Genomic DNA, 15,217 nt, shown 5'->3' on the forward strand with positions numbered 1-15,217 from the left:
TATCGTTTTGAGCCAGATTCCACAACTATTATCTAAAGTCTCGGGAAGTTAACAAAGGGTCGTTCTAGACCAAAATCGATCTTCCGAAGCTAACCTAGCTGTCAGAATTTTCATCGGAGCACGTCTTCCAAGAAGGTTGACCAAAGTCAACTTTTCAAGTTATAAAAATCTCCAAAACAGTGAAACGGGCCTAAAATCCAAACGAACGACCAGGCGACCGAACAGTCAGTGCCAGCAAGTCATAAATGACTTGGGGTCGCTACAGGAATGCTCTATACGAGGGAAAGAATTCTTTAATTTTAAAAAAATGACCTGGAGGGTCATTACAACAAGAGATCTTATTTCATGTAAATTCTGGAGTCTTTCATCTGTGAAAGTGGATATAAATTCCAGGAGAAATTATTTTCGAATTCTATACAAATTTCTTTTAGTTTAATAACCTTTTTTTTTTTATAAGAGGTCTACATTCTTTACACCTACGAAATGTGAAAAGACATTTTTTAAAAATATTTTTTTAAAAAAGGCAAGATAACTCATTTCCTTCTGAGGGAATTTAGTACAATTGTCATAAAGGTATGTTCATCCTTGAAAACAAAACATGTTTTTCAGGGAAACATGTTCTTTAATAGTGTTTCTATTACAATTTATATGGGATATTTAAGACTTTAAGAGTCAAAATTTTCAAATTGTGATGGTAAATTCACGTATTAAATCTATAAGGTTTTCAAAATAAATTTATATATATTCGAAAATTATTTAAAAATTACTATAAGTCAAGTAATTGACCATTCAAAGTCTTTGAAAGTTGTGTGACAAAAGTCACAGTCAAAACTTGTTTAACTCTCAAAACTCAAAGAGTCACTTAAATTGAGACTAAGAGAATATTTTTTTAATTTCCTTTTTATCCTTATGATATGGAATTTCGGAGTTGACAGTTTGAATTTAGTTTGTTTATTTTCTTAAACTTTATGCTAGGTCAAAATCAGACAATCAAGTTGACAGAGAGAGTACATAAATAAAAATAATTTGATTATTAATGAATTGTATATACATGCCTGATTGAATGGTCTTTTTCTGATTTTTTGTTTGTTCTCTTTCATGAAGCAATTACTTCCAAAGATGAACTTCACGAAAATGAGGTAGTCAAAAAACCCTCAAAAATTGTCATAGGAAAAAAAAGCAACTTAATGGGCGAAAGTTCTGTTGTGTTGACACGTGTTGTAAGTATTTACATAACGAACAATGACGCCACAGACTCGTCTAGTGATGAGGAGGAAAATCTTCAAGGAGAGAAGTCCAAACGACACAAAAGGATTTGTAAAGAAATTATCATCAGAAATGGAAAAACCAAGGTCACTTCAAAGATGGTATCGTCCAAAGAGAAAAAAGATACAAAACTTCTCCAAGAAAATGTAAAGAAATACAGGGGAGTTAGACAACGAAAATGGGGAAGACGGGTTGCAGAGATTCGAGATGTAAGAACGAATAAACTACGTTGGTTGGGAAGTTTTGACACTGCGCTTGAAACTGCTTTGGCTTATGACAAGGCAACCATTGAAATAAAAGGTGCTAATGCTGTGACAAACATTATCGAGCCGCCACCGAAGGAAAGCAACCCCATCCACCAATAAGGAAGACAAAAGGCATGCAGATCCATGTAAGTTTAGTTACTTTATTGGTTCAACTTTCCATAGGTTTATCCATTTCACCGTCGAAATTATGAGTTCAAAAGTTGAACGTTTTAGTAGTTGAAAGACATGGATGTAAATAAGAAGGTTTCGTTAGGGGGGGAGAGTCCAGGGGCTAGCCCCATATCTTCTTCCCCTTATTGATAGAAGTATTTATTAATAATCACATATAATTTTTACTATTTGTTGCTTCATTTTTCTTTGTAACTTAATATTTTACTGTCATTTTTTTTTAGTATGAAAATTTTGTTTTCCTAATAACTTCTCTTTTGAGCTGTTGGTGATTGGAAATAATCTTTCTTCACAAAATGAAAGAAAGGTTAGTGTATATTTTAATACCTTCTCCATACTCTATTTGTGAAAATACACTATATATATTATTGTTGTTGTTGAACTAATTAATTGGAGGAACATGAATTGCTATGATTTATGTATTGATGAAACATAGTTGTTTTTGTTGTATTCCTTGTAAATATTTGCTAAAAGAACATTCTCTTAAAAATGCTACTTTTCTAGATAAACCTTGGGTTATAAAAAAGTTTAGACAATATATTTTTAATGTAACAGAAATGTTCAATATAGTTTAACATTTATCCTAGAATAAGTAATTTGTGGATTTTGTTTTTAAAAATAGTTCACTTGAAAATTTTCTGAAAAGCTAAATTATTTAGATGAAGCTACTACTTCTTTTCTTCCTTAACAAATCGTGAGGAGCTTGACACAGAAATTTGATCATTATTCTCCTTTTTCTTAACCTGATTATTCACCTCATAAGTCTCCTTTGTTGATCCATCTTCCTCAAAATTCCTCTCCACCCTACCACCTCTTTTGTTGCTTGCCTGATGATTGTCATCTATGTCACTTGATGTATCCATATTATGTATTTGTGGCTAGTTGTTCCCCTCTACAAGTTCATTCTCTCTTGTGCCCCCTTGCCTTTTGGTTCCCTTTTTCTTTGTTATCACTCATTTGAACACCAGGCGTACCTTCATTTTTGTCCACCCCAGTCAGATAAACTTTCTCCCCTTCTCCCCCTCTCTCTTGTTCAATTTGTGCCAAAATGTTGAATTTATTTTTGAGGATTAAACCCACCCTTTTCCAAACTTGTTCCGGCTGCTTAGGTTTGTCACCTTCCCATATTTTGTATCGCTGCTCCACAAATCTTTCTTTTCTATTGGGTTTTTGGATAATTCCAGCATTTCCTGCAGCATGCACATCTGAATTCCCCTCCTTAGAAATCATCTGCTTTCTTTCTGTTCCCTTTCTCTCCACTTGTCCTGATTTCTCTTTTGGGTATAATTCTGGGTGCACAACAAAACATTGTTCCTCATTGTGTCCCTGAATCATACATGTTTGACAATACTTTGGCACATAATCGTATTTGATCTTGATCCACTTCTCCAATACCACCTCATTCCTCATCCAAATTTTAATCCGTTTTGGAAATTCTCTTAGTAAATCTACCTCCACCTTTACTCTTGTACAACTTGGCCTCGTTTGATTCTTCGTTGCCATGTCCACCTGTAGTGGCTTTCCCACTGCTGCCGCAAGTGAAAATACGGCATCTTCTCAAAAAAAAATTGGCGGCAGCGATGGAAACGAGATCCAAGCAATTGTTGTTGTCGTTTCCTCTTCTGGATTAAACATTGGAAACCATTTCAAAGTTCTCACTGGGAATGACCAGTTGTTTTGAGTGATGTAAAAAGTTGGCTTGGATAGGAGATGCACATAATCCTCCAGAAGCGTCGCTCTTATTAACACATGCCTATTACTAATCAAACCGATATTACACTCACCCTTTAGTTCACATTGTTTAGGTATCTACTTTCTAAGATCTTGTATATCCGGCCATCAGTACGAAAACTTCCCAATCACCGCATATTCTAGATTTTCGTTGACGATCATTTGATTTACTTCTTCTACATCCCATATTACTTGAGGTTCTCCATGCAAATACGAAATTGATTTTAGCGGTAATGGTTGTTTGTGATGTTTCTTCAGTCCAGTGCATCAATGTATATGAAGGTGCAGATGGAATTCCCAGCTGACCTGCCTCAGCAGGAGGTTGGCCTCTGGCCGTGGCGACCATCGAAAAAGGAAAAATATTGTTTTAGGGTCTTTTTGGTTTTAATCGGTCTAAAAAAATCATTTTTCATATATTTTGCACCATTTTTTAATTTCTTCAAAATTAACATGATGTGTTGGCATGATTTCACTATCAGATGGATTTCATCTTTTATATTTAGCTTCAATTTTTTCGTTCTCCAAATCATTTAGATATTATCTTCGTATTCTTGATTTCATCGCTACGATTTAATTCAATCTCTAATATATCTAGGGGCAAGACCATATAGACCATATTCATTTTTAAATTCTTTAATTCTAGAAGCTCTATTATTTTCTGGAGTAACACCAACAATTAACTCTTCTAACTAGAGTAGGAAGCACAAAAACTAGATTTGATACTTCATGCATCAACCCGACCGATATATACCCCACAAAGAAAATTAGATTGTGAAGTGAGTAACTATATCCAACAATCATTTGTCAATATCGTTTCTAAAAATAAAATAATAGAAATAAATGAAACGAGTATGATAAATTTTTGCAACAAAATCAATACTTGACTCATATGGTAGCATAATTTCACTTGAATAATTAATAATGATATTTAATCCTTCATACTTTTGATCATTGAGTTACCTAATAAGTCAAAATAGTAATAAAGTAATAAACTATTAACTATTAACCAACTTGTATTAAACATTAATGAATGATAATAACTAATAAATAATAACTAAAAAGTAATATTGTAATAATAATAATCTTGCTAGCATTTTAAGAGAAATAATAAACTAATAACTAATAACAACAAGTTATATAGGTAATATTATAATAATAAAAAGAGAAAATGGTTTAACCCCCCCCCACCCCAACCTATACCCAAAATCTCAACAATAGATTCCAACTTTATGGGTGTTCTATCACCCACTGAACTATTTAAAAATGAAATAAATAACCCCTTAAACACTATAACTACTCATGTATCTTGTGGTGAAACACACACACTTGACAAGTGTTTTTCACCAATTAATCTTTTTTAATTATTTTTTCTCCTACTTCTTTATCCTTTCTTCCTCAATTATTTTTCAACCTTAATTCTGTGAAAGTTGCGATTTAAAATAATATTGAGGGATTTGAATCCAACTTGGGAGAATTTTTTTTTTTGTTGAAGATTTAATTACCTAGTGTAGTTGTAGAGAAATGTAGACTTGCTGCCTGCTCCATCCTTTTCTTCAACCCCGCCGCTAAAAAGATTGATATCACTGCCTCCATCTCCCCCTCCACCTCCATGACCCCTAGATGTTTTACTAGGAATAAACTATGATCTAATCCTTTCGGCTTAACTTCCACATTATCTCTTAGTTATAGGAGTTTTTTTTGAAAAACAGATTAGGGATTTTGAATAGAGATCTAATCTTTGGTTATCCCCTTTATCACGTTCCATCTCTTCACCATTAACTCTTTCACTTTCTTCACTTTCTCAAGGTTTTACCCCGAAAAATATTTGTTGTCTTGTCAATGAATTGAATACAAAGTTAAGTCTTCTATAACAAATAAATTAATCTAAACCCTTTATAGTATAAAAAGTAGTTGAATTTATATTCAATAGTAAAAAAGATGTATCTTTCTTCAAAAAGTTAAGAATATTGTTACGTAAAGACTCAAAATCTTATCAAGAGAAGAATAAGTTTGATGGATTGGTTTAGATTACAAATTAATTCTTTACAAAGATTAAGAATTAATTAGGAGATGAATTCCAAAAAGGTTGTCGGAAAAACCTTCAAACTCCGGCCATGGCAAAATTTAGATCAGGAAAATAGTTTAGATAATAAGAAAGAGAAAGAAAACAATAAAAAAAGAAATCGAAAAAATGATCAAAAAGAAGATAAATAAGAAAAAGTAGTCAGCTCACTCTCTATGCACTTTCTGTGCCAACTCAAAATTTCAGGTGTTATTTATTTCATTTTTAAATAGTCCAAGGGGTGATAGGACATCCGTAAAGTTGGAGTGTGTAGTTGGTATTTCGAATATAGGTAGGAGAGGTTTTGGACCATTTTCTCTAATAATAATAATAATAATAATAATAATAACAATAATCTTATTAACACTTTAAGAAAAGTAATAAATTAATACCTAATAAAAATAAGTAATGGAGTAACTAATAATTGCTATTGTAGAGATATATAATATGATAGAAATTTAAAACAACTTTGAGCTTGATAAAATAAGTAATTATACAATTTTGTTGAACTTGTTCCCTTAACATGTTGCATAACACTAGAATTCGACCAGAGTTACTAATTAAGTTGTTTTATACTAATTTTTTTCATTAAATTAATTATTTGTATGTTCAGGTCAATTTTACACGTTTCTCACAAAATGTAAAATCTTACTTGAAATGAATTAAGATGATATAATTTGCTCTTTTGAAATTAAATAATAATTATGACTCGGTTTCAAATATCATGTGAACAAAAATGTCCTTGATAAAGAGTGTGTCAGAAAAGACGGATCATTATAAAAAACAAACTTTTTCACTGACACACTTTTGAAGAACGAATAATACGAATATAACAAACACAAGCAAAATGTGAAATACTAAATATCATGATAAATACAAAATCACATGACACATATTTTTAGGCACGATTATGGCATATCAAAAGAAACAAACTTATGAGGTCATTGATACAGTGGGTTGAAGGTATATATCATTTTGCTATGACAACAAGACTGGACAAAACTTATGTAGGTCAATTTCAAATTGGATTAGAAAAAATAAAATAAAATAATTATTTAGGGTCAAACAATGTTAACCTTTTTATTTAGGCACCTATGTTTTAAAGCAAGATCTAAAATCAATGTGATATTTTCTTTATTGAGAAAACACAATCAACAACATTTTTATATATCCATGAAAAATTACATCTTATAAAATTTCAGAAATGAAGAAATTCTTGCTATACATGACATTAAAATATATTATTTTATCATGTTAAAATTTTTAAATTATAAATTTAGTTGAGTAATTTTACAAGAAAAAAACCTTTGACCTTTACAAAAAGAAATTTAATAATTTTGTTAAATATATTTGCATAATTGAATGACCTTACTTGGAGATAATGTCAAAATAGTTAAACATAAATTTTCCAAAATTTGGTGACCAGATATAAGTTGCAACTACTATTTGTAAATTATTAATATTGGTTCCTTTTTTATTAGTGTACTTACAAGATAAGAATGACATGTGAAAAATGGAAAGTTATTATGAAACAAATTCAAGTATAAAGCAAAAAAACAATAATAAAAAAATTCAACTATAAAGAATTAATTATTTATGTTTTAATTAGTGGACTGGGTTGCATCAGGATGGTTCATTACTAATATACTTTTTAAGGAAAATTATGTAATTATACGATTTAAGATAACATAATTTTTAAAAATCTATACTATTTAAATTAATTACAAAAATCTAATTTTTCCTTCTCTCTATCTTAACATCTGGAATTCCGAATATATCACTCCTCTTTATCAGATACATTACAATTTTGTTTGTGAACAATGTATCTGGTACTAATGTTATTGTTGATACATAACTCCAATTATTTCAAACCAAAATCAGTATGAATTTGGTATATAATTATATATCTGATACATAATATATCGTTTGCTATGTATCTGGCGAAGGAGCAATGTATCTGTGAGTTCTGAAAAATTCAGGATTATTGTAATTTGAAAAACTTTCAAGATTGAATGTAATTAGCACCCAAATTATTGATTTTTTTTTACTTTATATTAATTTTATTGCTCAATATTTTGTAATTATAAAAAGATAAGTCTCGCACTATATTAGTATATTTTTTTTATATTTTATTAAGTGGAATAAACTTTTTAGTGTGCAGTAGTCATTATTTTTATGTAGATTAAAATTTAAAGAAATCATTTAATAAAGCAATAATAAAAAAATAATTATTTTGATGATCTTATTAGATTAGGAGTTATAATTTCACTTGATTAGTTAATAATGATATTTAATCCTTGATACTTTTGATCATTGAGTTACCTAATAAATCAAAATAATAATAAAGTAATCAACTAATAACTATTAACTAGCATGTATTAAGTTTAAATTAATAATAATAATAATAATAACTTATAAGTAGTAACTAAAAAGTAAAATTATAATAATAATCTTGACTAAAAAGTAAAATTGTAATAATAATCTTGCTAGCATTTTCAGAGAAATAATAAATTAATAACAAATAATAATAATAATAATTTATATAAGTAATATAATAATAATAATAATAATAATAATCTTATTAGCAATTTAAGAAAAATAATAAATAATAACTAATATAATAATAATCTTATTAGCACTTTAAGAAAAGTTATAAATTAATAACTAATAAAAATAAGTAATGGAGTAACTAATAAGATATATCGTAGAGATAAGAAAATTAATAAGTTTTGAGAAAGTTGAAATTAAATATTAAATTCTTGAAAGTTAAAAGAGTAGAGAAATTGAGAGAAGACGGAAAAATATTTATAGATTAAATGGGGGCTTTTTTTTTTTTTGGAAAAAGCTTTAATAAAATTCGAGATTAGATTTCAGAAATTTTTTACCATTAATGGCCCCCACACTAGTCAAAAAATTGACAAAGAGATTCTCTAAAAGTTCGTGCCTCCAACGAATATTCCTTTGTGGGCTTCTACTAATTTGGGTCTATTGCGGATCGACCCGATCCTATACGATTGACACCCTTAGTTTCAACTATATAAATGACCATCAAAGGTAAAATAATTAACAACAAGGCAAAACAATAAAATTACTGATTTGTGAGAGTTCTTGAGTTCCTCTTTCAGGTATGTTTAATTTTCATCTTCTTTATGAAATGTGACATGTTAGTTCGTATGTGCTTTTATTTGAAATTATTTTTTAGTCTTTTACAAAATAAAATAAAATTAATTTATGTCCTTTTATGAGATATATTCATTTTTTATTACACATAAGAGATTTGAAAAGAATATTTTATTTTATTCAAATTGTATGAAGACAAGATATCTAATTTTCTTGTTGCCATTTATGCTTTGGATCTGTTTCTGTTTGAGCATTTTATCTTTTGAACTATATGAAACTCATGATGGACTGTATGAATTTTTTCTATTTGAAACTCTAGAGAAATAACATAACAAAAGTGAATCTAGGATTTTAAGTGAGCTTGAGAGAGATAATTTTCTAGTCCTTTTCAAAATTCTTTTTACTTTTATAACATTTTTATAAATAACAGATTTTTTAGTTTTAAAAGATCTTCATCTTTATACATACGAAATTTTTAAAATGTCATTTATTTGTATTTAAATTGGAAAAAGGACAAGAGATCTTATTTCATGTAAATTCTGGAGTCTTTCATTTGTGAAAGTGGATATAAATTTCAGGAGAAATTATTTTCCAATCCTATACAAATTTCTTTTAGTTCAATAACCTTTTTTTTTTATATATATATAAGAGATCTAGATTCTTTACACCTAAGAAATGTGAAAAGACATTTTTAAAAAAAAAAAAAGGTAAAAAGGCAAGATAACTCATTTCCTTCTGAGGGAATTTAGTACAATTGTCTTAAAGGTTTGTTCATCCTTGAAAACAAAACATGTTTATCAGAGAAACACGTTCTTTAATAGTGTTTCTATTACAATTTATACGGGATATTTAAGACTTCGAGAGTCAAAATTTTCAAATTGTGATGGTAAATTCAGGTAGTAAATCTATAAGGTTTTCAAAATAAAGTTATATATATTCGAAAATTATGTAAAAATTACTTTAAGTCAAGTAATTGACCATTCAAAGTCTTTGAAAGTTGTGTGACAAAAGTCACGATCAAAACTGAAAGAGCCACTTAAATTGAGACTAAGAAAATATTTTTTTCATTTCCTTTTTATCCTTATGATATGGAATTTCGGAGTTGACAGTTTGAATTTAGTTTGTTTATTTTCTTAAACTATGTGCTAGGTCAAAATCATACAATCAAGTTGACAGAGAGAGCACATAAATAAAAATAATTTGATTATTAATGAATTGTATATACATGCCTGATTGAATGGACTTTTTCTGATTTTTTGTTTGTTCTCTTTCATGAAGCAATGGCTTCCAAAGATGAACTTCACGAAAATGAGGTAGTCAAAAAATCCTCAAAAATTGTCAGAGGAAAAAAAAGCAACTTAATGGGCGAACGTTCTGTTGTCTTGCCACGTGTTGTACATATTTACATAACGGACAATGACGCCACAGACTCATCCAGTGATGAGGAGGAAAATCTTCAAGGAGAGAAGTCCAAACGACATAAAAGGATTTGTAAAGAAATTATCATCAGAAATGGAAAAACCAAGGTCACTTCAAAGATGGTATCGTCCAAAGAGAAAAAAGATACAAAACTTCTCCAAGAAAATGTAAAGAAGTACAGGGGAGTTAGACAACAAAAATGGGGAAGATGGGTTGCAGAGATTCGAGATATAAGAACGAATAAATGACGTTGGTTAGGAAGTTTTGATACTGCGCTTGAAGCTGCTTTGGCTTATGACAAGGGAGCCATTGAAATAAAAGGCGCTAATGATGTGACAAACATTACCGAGCCACCATCGAAGGAAAGCAACCCCATCCACCAATAAGGAAGACAAAAGGCATGCAGATCCATGTATGTTTAGTTACTTTATTGGTTCAACTTTCTATAGGTTTGTCCATTTAACCTTCGAAATTATGAGTTCAAAAGTTGAACGTTTTAGTAGTTTAAAGACATGGATGTAAATAAGAAGGTTTCGTTAGGGGGGAGAGTCCGGGGGCTAGCCCCATATTTTTTTCCCCTTATTGGTAGAAGTATTTATTAGTAATAACATATAATTTTTACTATTTGTTGCTTCATTTTGCTTTTCCTAATAACTTCTCTTTTGACCTGTTGGTCATTGGAAAAAATCTTTCTTCACAAAACGAAAGAAAGGTAAGTGTATATTTTAATACATTCTCCATACTCTATTTGTGAAATTACATTATATATATTATTGTTGTTGTTGAACTATTTAATTGGAGGAACATGAAAAGTTATGATTTATGTATTGATGAAACATAGTTGTTTTTGTTGTATTCCTTGTCAATATTTGCTAAAAGAACACTCTTAAAAATGCTACTTTTCTAGATAAACCTTGGGTTAAAATAAAGTTTAGACAATATATTTTTGATGTAACAGAAATGTTCAATATAGTTTAACATATATCCAAAAATAAGTAATGGGATGTTTTTTTTAAAAAATAGTTCACTTGAAAATTTTCTGAAAAGCTAAATTTTTTACATGAAGCTACTACTTCTTTGCTTCCTTAACATATCGTGAGGGGCTTGCCATAGAAATTTGATCATTATTCTCCTTTTTCTTAACCTGATTATTCACCTCATAAGTCTCCTTTGTTGATCCATCTTCCTCAAAATTCCTCTCCACCCTACCACCTTCTTTGTTGCTTGCCTGATGATTGTCATCTATGTCACTTGATGTATCCATATAATGTATTTTTGGCTGATTGTTCCCCTCTACAATTTCATTCTCTCTTGTGCCCCCTTGTCTATTGGTTCCCTTTTTCTTTGTTATCACTCATTTGAACACCAGGCGTACCTCCATTTTTGTCCACCCCAGATTAACTTTTTCCCCTTCTCCCTCTCTCTCTTGTTCAACTTGTGCCAACATATTGAATGTATTTTTAATGATTAAACCCACCCTGTTCCAAACTTGTTCCGGCTGCTTAGGTTTGTCACCTTCCCATATTTTGTATTGCTGCTCTACAAATCCTTCTTCTCTATTGGGTTTTTTTGATAATTCCAGCATCTCCTGCAGCATGCACATCTGAATTTCCCTTCTTAGAAATCATCTACTTTCTCTCTGTTCCCTTTCCCTCCACTTGTCCTGCTTTATCTTTTGGGTATAATTCTGACAAAACATTGTTCCTCATTGTGTCCCTGAATCATACATATTTGACAATACTTTGGCACATAATCGTATTTGATCTTGATCCACTTCTTCAATACCTCCTCATTCTTCATCCTCATCCCAATTTTAATCCGCTTTGGAAATTCTCTTAGTAAATCTACCTCCACCTTTACTCTTGCACAACTTGGCCTCGTTTGATTCTTCGTTGCCATGTCCACCTGTAGTTGTTTTTTCACTACTGCCACAAGTGAAAATACGGCATCTTCTCCAAAAAAATTTGGCGGCAGCGATGGAAACGAGATCCAAGAAATTGCAGTTGTCGTTTCCTCTTCAGGATTAAACAGTGGATCCCATTTCAAAGTTCTCATTGGGAATGACCATTTGTTTTGAGTGATGTAAAAAGCTAGCTTGGATAGGAGATGCACATAATCCTCCTAAAGCGTCGCTCTTATTAAGACATGTCTATTGCTAAGCAAACAGATATTACACTCACCCTTTAGTTCAAATTGTTTAGGTATCTACTTTCTAAGATCTTGTATATCCGGCCATCCGTACGAAAACTTCCCAATCACCGTATATTCTAGATTTTCATTGACGATCATCTGATTTACTTCTTCTACATCCCATATTACTTGAGGTTCTCCATGCAAATACGAAATTAGTTTTAGTGGTAATGGTTGTTTGTGATGTTTCTTCAGACCCAGTGCATCAGTGTATGAAGGTCCAGATGGAATTACCAGCCGATCTGCCTCAGCAGGAGGTTGGGCTATGGCCGTGGCAGCCATCAGAAAAGGAAAAAATAGGGTTTTAGGGTTTTTTTGGTTTTAATCAGTCTAAAAGAATCATTTTTCATATATTTTGCACCATTTTCATTATTTCTTCAATATCAACATGATGTTTTGGCATGATTACACTATCAGATGGATTTCATCTTTTATATATAGCTTCAATTTTTTCGGTCTCCAAATCATTTAGATATTATCTTTGTATCCTTGATTTCTTTGCTACGATTTAATTCAATCTCTAATATATCTAGGGGGAAGACCATATAGACCATAATCGATTTTAAATTCTTTAATTCTACAAGCTCTATTATTTTCTTGAGTAACACCAACAATTAACTCTTCTAATTAGAGTAGGAAGCCCAACAACCAGGTTTGACACTCCGTGCAGCAACCCGACTGATAAATACCCCAAAAAGAAAATTAGATTGTGAAGTGAGTTACTATATCCAACAATCATTTGTCAATATCGATTCTAAAAATAAAATAATAGAAATAAATGAAACGAGTATGATGAATTTTTGCAACAAAATAATTACTTGACTCGTATGGTAGCATAATTTCACTTGATTAATTAATAATGATATTTAATCCTTCATACATTTGATCATTGAGTTACCTAATAAGTCAAAATAGTAATAAAGCAATAAACTATTAACTATTAACTAACTTGTATTAAACATTAATGAATGATAATAACTAATAAATAATAACTAAAAAGTAATATTGTAATAATAATAATCTTGCTAGCATTTTAACAGAAATAATAAATTAATAACTAATAATAACAAGTTATATAAGTAATATTATAATAATAATAATAAGAGAAAATGGTCTAACCCCCTCCCCCCTCCCAACCTATACCTGAAATCTCAATTACAGACTCCAACTTTACGGGTGTCCTATTACCCCCCGAACTATTTAAAAATGAAATAAATAACCCCTTAAACACTATAACTACTCATGTATCTTGTGGTGAAACACACACACTTGACAAGTGTTTTTCACCAATTAATCTTTTTTAATTATTTTTTCTCCTACTTCTTTATCCTTTCTTCCTCAATTATTTTTCAACCTTAATTCTGTGAAAATTGCGATTTAAATTAATATTGTGGGATTTGAATCCAACTTGGGAGAATTTTTTTTTTTGTTGAAGATTTAATTACTTAGTGTAGTTATAGAGAAATGTAGACTCGCTACCTGCTCCATCCTTTTCTTCAACCCCGCCGCTAAAAAGATTGATATCACTACCTCCATTTCCCCCTCCACCTCCAGGATCCCTAGATGTTTTAATAAAATATGATCTAATCCTTTTAGGTTAACTTCCACATTATCTCTTAGTTACAGGAGTTTTTTTTTCAAAAACAGATGAGGGATTTTGAATAGAGATCTAATCTTTGGTTACCCCCTTTATCACATTCCATCTCTTCACTATTAACTCTTTCACTTTCTTCACCTTCTCAAAGTTTTAACTCAAAAAATATTTGTTGTCTTGTCAGTGAATTGAATACACAATTAAGTCTTCTATAACAAATAAATTTAATCTAAACCCTCTTTAGTATATAAAGTAGTTGAATTTATATTCAACGGTAAAAAGAAGTACCTTTCTTCAAAAGGTTAAGAATATTGTTATGTAAAGACTCAAAATCTTATCAAGAGAACAAAAAGTTTGATGGATTGGTTTAGATTACAAATTAATTCTTTACAAAGATTAAGAATTAATAAGGAGATGAATTCCAAAAAGGCTATTGGAAAATCTTCAAACTCCGACCATGGCAAAATTTAGATCAGGAAGATAGTTTAGATAATAAGAAAGAGAAAGAAAACAATGAAAAAAGAAATCGAAAAAATGATCAAAAAGAAAATAAATAAGAAAAAAATAGTCAGCTCACTCTCTATGCACTCTCTGTGCCAACTCAACATTTCAGGAGTTATTTATTTCATTTTTAAATAGTCCAGGGGGGGAGGTGATAGGACACCCGTGATGTTGGAGTGTGTAGTTGATATTTCGAATATAGGTAGGTGAGGTTTTGGACCATTTTCTCTAATAATAATAATAATAATCTTATTAACACTTTAAGAAAAGTAATAAATTAATACCTAATAAAAATAAGTCATTGATTAATTAATAAGTGCTATTGTAGAGATATATAATATGATAGAAATTTAAAACAACTTTGAGCTTGATAAAATAAGTAATTATACAATTTTGTTGAACTTGTACTCTTAACATGTTGCATAACACTAGAATTCGACCAGAGTTACTAATTAAGTTGTTTTATACCAATTTTTTTCATTAAATTAATTAGTTGTATGTTTAGGTCAATTTTACACGTTTCTCACAAAATGTAAAATCTTACTTGAAATGAATTAAGATGATATAATTTGCTCTTTTGAAATTAAACAATAATTATGACTCGGTTTCAAATATCATGTGAACAAAAATGTCCTTGATAAAGAGCGTGTCAGAAAAGACGGATTATTATAAAAAATAAACTTTTTCACTGACAAACTTTTGAAGAACGAATAATACAAATATGAAAAATACAAGTAAAATGTGAAAAACTAAATATCATGATAAATACAAAATCACATGATACATATTTTAGACACGATTATGACATAGCAAAAAAAACAAATTTATCAGGTCATTGATACAGTGGGCTGAAGGTATATATCATTTTGCAATGACAATAGGATTGGACAAAACTTATGT

General features: G+C 30.1%; 1 pseudogene; it reads left to right on the forward strand.

Annotated features, from left to right (window-relative positions):
• LOC125859529 (uncharacterized) overlaps positions 1-10,418 on the forward strand; it is a 14,103-nt pseudogene extending 3,685 nt beyond the window's left edge.
• Positions 10,419-15,217: the final 4,799 nt, after the last annotated feature.

This window comes from Solanum stenotomum, chromosome 1 (assembly GCF_019186545.1).
Source record: "Solanum stenotomum isolate F172 chromosome 1, ASM1918654v1, whole genome shotgun sequence".
NCBI lineage: Eukaryota > Viridiplantae > Streptophyta > Magnoliopsida > Solanales > Solanaceae > Solanum > Solanum stenotomum.